Genomic DNA, 6,541 nt, shown 5'->3' on the forward strand with positions numbered 1-6,541 from the left:
ATTTTACACTAATTTATTAATAAAGGAACTAGGAGGTTCATCAAAATAGTAAGTCATGGCAGTAATCTCTTGCCATGCCTGTAACAGAGTGGCTGAGTCAATAAACTGCTTCTTCATAAGTTTCTTAATCTCATCCCAAGGTAGATTATTACCCTGTTTTCATACATTCAACTTCCCTGTCAGATATATACTTAGCTATAGACTCCGTCGTCCCCGACAGAAATTCAAATTTTGCGGCACTCGATACAGGTAGGTCAGGTGATCTACCGCCCTGCCCTGGGTGGCAGGACTAGGAACCATTCCCGTTTTCTATCAGATTTTCTCGCCGGTGGTGTCAACATTGTTGTTACTACCTCCTGACTGGAATTCTTTTTTCAACGCTTATGATCTTCTTTCGACCGATTTTTGGTGACGTACTTGGATCGTTGTTTGGCATTCGCTATCGCGGAATTGTTTTGGACTTGGCTTTGGATTTTCTTTAAAATGTCTGACTCAAGTGTTGGTTTGAGTGTGTGTGTGAATGAAGGCTGCAAGGTGAGGATGCCGTAGGCTTCGGTAGATCCTCACACTGTATGCCAACGTTGTAGAGTTGTTGAGTGTTCTTTGGCTAACACATGTAATGAGTGTGAAAGGTTGAGTGCTGAAGAATGGAAGACTCTAACTTCTTACTTGAAGAAGTTAGAGAGGGATAGAGAGAGGAAAGCGGCTCATAAAAGGGATTTTGACGAAGGAAAAATCTATTTCTGGGTGATTGGCTCGTGTCGCCCTATGAAAGTATCCTTAATATCATTCTTTCTAGGTAAAAATTAGCCTAAAATTACCAGAGAAAAACAAAATTAAGAAAATGTCAGTAAAACTGACTCGCTCACTCTTAAAAAGAAGTGTCGGTATGATATAGGGGCGAGTGTGGGAACACTACCACGAGACAAACACCAATTAGAACTTCCCTATCAGAATCCCCCCAAGAGAGAGCTGATACCAACGGGCGATGCAGCCCCTACCTACTACTACTAGAGGACGCCACGGACAGCAGCGCCCCTAGCGGTCATCCTTAATTAAAACAGTAAATACATCTTGTCCTGCAAGGGGGGGGGGGAAAACAAACCATAAAAAAAAAAAGGGGGGGTTTCATAGGGCGACACGAGCCAATCACCAGAAATAGATTTTTTTCCTTCGTCAAAATCCCTTTTCTGGGCTCAGCTCGTGTCGGCCTATGAAAGAGTACCAGAGAAACAGACAAGATGGAAAAGGAAACAATGAAAAACAGTTTAAAATGATGGATATAATATAAGTAAACCAATTACAGCATACAAATTAAGCACTTAAACTAACTTATTATAACAGTAAAATAATAGAATGTTAGTAAACTTAAAGTACTTAAATGGTAAATAATAAAATTACAGAGATGCATGTAAAATAAGGCAAATTGGGATTTACTTAACTAGAACACATAATTACAAAATATATACATACATGTGTCCTACCCTAGCATAAAAATAAGGGTAGGTACACTGAAATCCATCATTAATACAATTATTTCAAATATATACAAACACATTGTGACTGAAGTTCATCACAAACACAAAATGGTGGAATATACAAACATATTGTGTCCTACCTAGCATAAAAATAAGGGTAGGTACACTGAAGTACATATCAGTACAAAAGTGGTTGTCCCTAGCAAAAAAATAAGGGACAATCCACTATATGATACAACGGCTAAGGCTATGATGTTGAGTAGCCTGACGATAGGTTGAGGCATGTTGGTTGAAGTAGGTAGAAAGGAGACCTGGATCAATACTACAACTACTAAACAGTATCAGGGGAAACTATGTTTCCCGCTGCTACTGCTGAAAAACTTTAAAGATTCCAAGGACTTTAAATAATGCCGTTTAAAGACTGTCGGGGATTTCCATCCAGTATACTTCCTAAGATCCTCAAGTTCATATGTTGGAAATAATTAATTGAGGTGGCTACTCCCCTGATATCATGTGCTTTTGGGAATGACTCAGGGTTGGCTTGTTTTATGAAGTAAAGGATTTGCTGTCTAATGCCTTTAACTGATAAAGTACCACCTTTTTCTCTCATAAAGAGAGCACCTGAGGATCTAGAAGAAGTACGAGATAGAAAGGCTCTAAGAGTTGATACTGGGCAGAGAGAAGGATCCTGTGGAAGTGGGATAACCTTCCAAGGAGCCCACTTGCAAGAGGATCTTCATTTTTGGCTAAAAAGCTACGATCCGGAGCAAGTAGAACTCTCCTGATGGGAGGAATTCCACATGACCCGCATCCCTGGATAGAGCCGACAGTTCTGAAATTCTAGCTCCTGAGGCTGAGGCTTAATAAGAATAATGTCTTCCTCAGGAGCATTATGAACGTACAAGATGAGTTGTCAGTATCTGAAGCTAGTTTGAGGACATCATTTAAGAACATGAAACTGTAGTAGGCCTCTGAGAAGTCTAAGTCTAGCACAGGCTTTAGGGATAGATGTGAAATAAGATTCAGTCAAATCTATCTGAAAACCTACTTGAAAGATTTTCTTCAAAGCCGATTTGTGAGTGGTAATCGTGCTAGCGCTAAACCTTTTTGTTTCAAACAAGGATCTGAAAAAGGATATAGCCAAATTAACTGTCATGGTTGTGGTGTTCGATTCTCTCAAGAAAGATGCTAATTTTTTAACAGCTGAGTCATATTGTCTAATGGTTGACTCCTCTTATCTGATTCTTTAGGAAGAGAATGTTCTGTGGATCAATGTCAGCATCTTTATTAGCCGCAAACTCATGAAGTCCATAAAGTTAGGGTCTGGAGAGTTCTTGAGGAAGCGAACACAGTCCCTCATTTGTACTGATTGTGACAGTTTGGGATTGGGGATCCGTGAGGTCGGAGACCCAATTCCAAAAGAAGAGGATACCAGTTGCTCTTGGGCCAGTCCGGTGCAATCAGAGCTACTATCCCTTTGAAAGACCTTAGTTTGTCTAGGACTTTCAAGAGAAGATTCACTGGAGGAAAAAATATAAATCCTCCTCCACTGATTCCAATCTAACGACAGGGCGTCCGTGGCATAAGCCAGAGGGTCCAGGTTGGGGCCACATAGCAAGGGAGCTTGTGGTCGCTTGTGAGGCGAAGAGATCCACTTGGAGACCTGGGACTCTCCGGCTTACCCACTGGAATGACCCGACGTCCAGAGACCACTCTGATTCCAGAGGAACTGACCGGGACAGGGCGTCTGCTATCACATTTCTTAACTCCTGCCAGGTGAGTGGCAGACAGATGCCATTTGTGTTTGTTTGCTAATGCAAAGATGGCTATCATGACATGGTTCACATGTTTGGATTTGGACCCTCCTCTGTTGATGCAATGAACTACCACCTGCACTGTCCAAAACTAGCCTTAGATGAGACTTCTTCGGGGAAGCAGTCTATTCAGAGTAAGAATACTGCCATTGCTTCCAACACGTTATGTGGAGCTGGCGAAATTGAACTGACCAAGTCCCCTGAACCTGTTTGAACTGAGAGTATCCCCCCACCCGGACAGGGATGCATCCGTGTGAATGGTTAACACTGGGAGGGGATATTGAAGGGGTACCTTCTTGGCTAAGTTCTTTACTTTTGACCAAGGCCGTAGTGTTGCGGAGGATCTGTGGAATACTGACAAACTTGTCTCGATATTTGGAGTTTGCTCTTGACCGCCAAATTCGATTTATATCTTTCAGCCTTCTACTTTCAGAAGGATATCTGTTACCGAAGCAAACTGAAGAGACCCTAGGATTCTCTCCTGGTTTCTTCTTGACGTCTGTTTGCATTTGAGGAATTGCCTGACAGATTTTGCTATTTCCTTCCGTTTGGCCACTGGAATTGATAGATTGTGGGAAGACAAATCCCATTGGATTCCTAGCCACTGAAAATGAGATTCCGGAGTAAGTCTGGATTTCGTTTTGTTTATCTGGAACCCCCAGATGTTCCAGAAAGTGAACTACCTTTTTGGTAGCTTCGAGACAATTCCTCGACTGTTGGTGCCCAGATCAACCAATCGTCGAGGTATGCCGCTACCATGATTCCCTGAGCTCTCAATTGTTGTACAACCACTTCTGCTATCTTTGTGAATACCTGGGGGCTACATTCAGACCGAAGGGCATCACTTTGAATGAGAATGTCTGATTTCCTAGCCTGAATCCTAGGAATGGGCGGAAGTGCCTGGCCTATAGGGATATGATAGTATGCGTCTGTAAGATCGATGGAGCATGTGACGGCTCCACGCGGAAGTAGGGTCCTTACTTGCGAGAGGGTAAGCATCTTGAACTTGTCGCAGCGAATGAAAGAGTTTAGCTTGACAAGTCTAAGATTACCCTTCTTTTTGTTGAGCCTTTCTTTGGCACGCTGAATAAGCGCCCTTGAAATTTTAGATGTTTGACTCTCGCAATAGCTCCTTTCTGAAGGAGTTCGTTCCGCGTAATCTATCAATTCCTTTGACGGTACCTGATGAAATGATTTTGATTGGAGGGGGATCTTTGATCCAACTCCAGCCTAATCCTTTGGACACTATGCTCTGTGCCCAATTGCTGAACCCCCACCTGTGGCGGAAGAGGAACAGCCTCCCTCCTACCTGGGAGCCCTCATTGCTGATGGGCGGGTTGGCCACCAGCCCTCCTCTGAACTGCCACTCCTCGTGCCTCTTCCTGCGCCACGCTGACGAAAGTAACCTCTCGCCCTACTCTCGGTTGAGAGTAGCCTTGAGCTCATAAGCAGGGTTAAAGGCCGGCGAGATAGCGTAGGAAGTGGATGGTGAGATTGCTGGGGCACCAGGAGGAAAGGTTGGTTCTGTTTAGATGTGGAAGGTTGTCCTGTTGGGTAACTGGGACTGCCTGCACAAATTGCTGCTGATGTTGGAGTTTTTTATAAGGCTGGAACCTCTTACCAGCTTGCTTTGGTTTCTTGCCAGCAGTGGGAACGGATTCCTGTTTCCTCTTAGAGGAAATACCCCACCTAGCTCTAAGGCTCTGGTTGAGTCTAGCAGCTTCTGGTGGACCTCGTTCACTGCGGACTCTGGGAAGAGATCCGCTCCCCACATGCTTGCAGCCAAGAGTCTATTAGGCTCATGCCTGATTGTGCACTCTTGTAGGACATGCTTCCGGCAGTCCTCCTGGCCTGGAAGAAGTCAAAAGCGTCCGACAGAACCGTCTGAAAACTGAGATTTCGCCAGAATCTTGAACAGCGGTTCCGTAGCGTAGGAAAGAGCAGCCATTTCTGTAACGATGAGAGAGTTGAGGGACCTGCCAAACCTAGTTCGCGCATCGAACTCTGTCTGGATTAGGGAGTCCCGGCAGCCTAGGTAATTCTCACCGAACTGGTCCATGGCGCAGTCCGGCTTGAGTTTACCCAGCGTGAATGTAGCTGGCAGGTTTTCCCACAACTCTCCGAAGGCGGGGAAGAGTGGAGAAGTAGACTCCGACTCCCTCAACTGTGGAATGGGCTCATCCTTGAGGACTGCCTGAAGAGCCTTCTCCACCAATTTCGTGGCGAACGGAAGAGAGACCTCCTCTTCCGTCGCGAAAATAAGTGAAGGGACTCTTGTAGGCCTGGAGTCTATGTTAGTACACTCCCAGTCCTCAAGGCAGTGAACCACATTCCCGCTGGGCGTGATCTCTACTGTAAAGCTGACTCCTTCGAGATTTTGTCTTCTCTCGTGAGAGCCGTTGGCGTCAGCCTAGCATACCCGATGATGAAAGGCTGCGTCAGACCCGGAGGGTAGAAACTCGAAGTCCTCAATCCTTCGAGTACCAAACTCCGGATAGAAATCATCCCGTCCTTAAATGGAGCGTAGGCAGCTACTCTCCATGGGTTCTCCATAGAGAAAGACTGGCAAGGAGTCATAAGGTGGAAGTTGAAGAATCCCCGTGCTAGATGCAGGGGAGACTGGGGGAGGAGCCTGAGCTAGCCCAGCCACTCGGTCCTCATTCTCTCTCATTCTATTTAGAGAGGTCTGGATTGACTGTCCAGTTTGAGACAGACTGTTCGATAATTGCGCGAACATCTGCTCGAAACGCGTTCCCAATGCAGAGATTGGGGAACCTACTAGCACCCCACCTGTTCCATCACTCCTGGTGAGACAGTAGAGGGAACGCAGGTGCTGGTGCTTGCCACCCCTGCCGGCATAGCCGGAGAGGAGGCAGCGGAGGGCGGAGGGAGAAGGCAGTGGCTCGGTGGTAGCGCGAGCCTTCTCCTTCGAAGCCTTGCTTCTGGAGCTCTTCGACTGGGAAGAGCCCGGCTTTGCCTCACCGCATCGGCATAGGAAGTCGACGACTTCCTAACCGAAGAAGACGAAGACGACTTCCTAGAAGTCGACTTAGACAAGGTCTTCGGTTCTCTCTTTCCCTTCTCCTTAGGAGGTACAGAGAGAGCGGGAGGGCGAATAGGGATCTCGGATCCCGCAAAGCCTTGGAAAGAAGCGGAAGAAGAGGGGACGGAGAAGATCCAGGAGCGCCCAAGGAAAGACCTTGGGCGCCCGACAAACCTACCTCAACCAACAAATCCTTGCTAACTACC

This window comes from Macrobrachium nipponense, chromosome 20, assembly GCF_015104395.2.
Source record: "Macrobrachium nipponense isolate FS-2020 chromosome 20, ASM1510439v2, whole genome shotgun sequence".
NCBI classification, from domain to species: Eukaryota; Metazoa; Arthropoda; class Malacostraca; order Decapoda; family Palaemonidae; genus Macrobrachium; species Macrobrachium nipponense.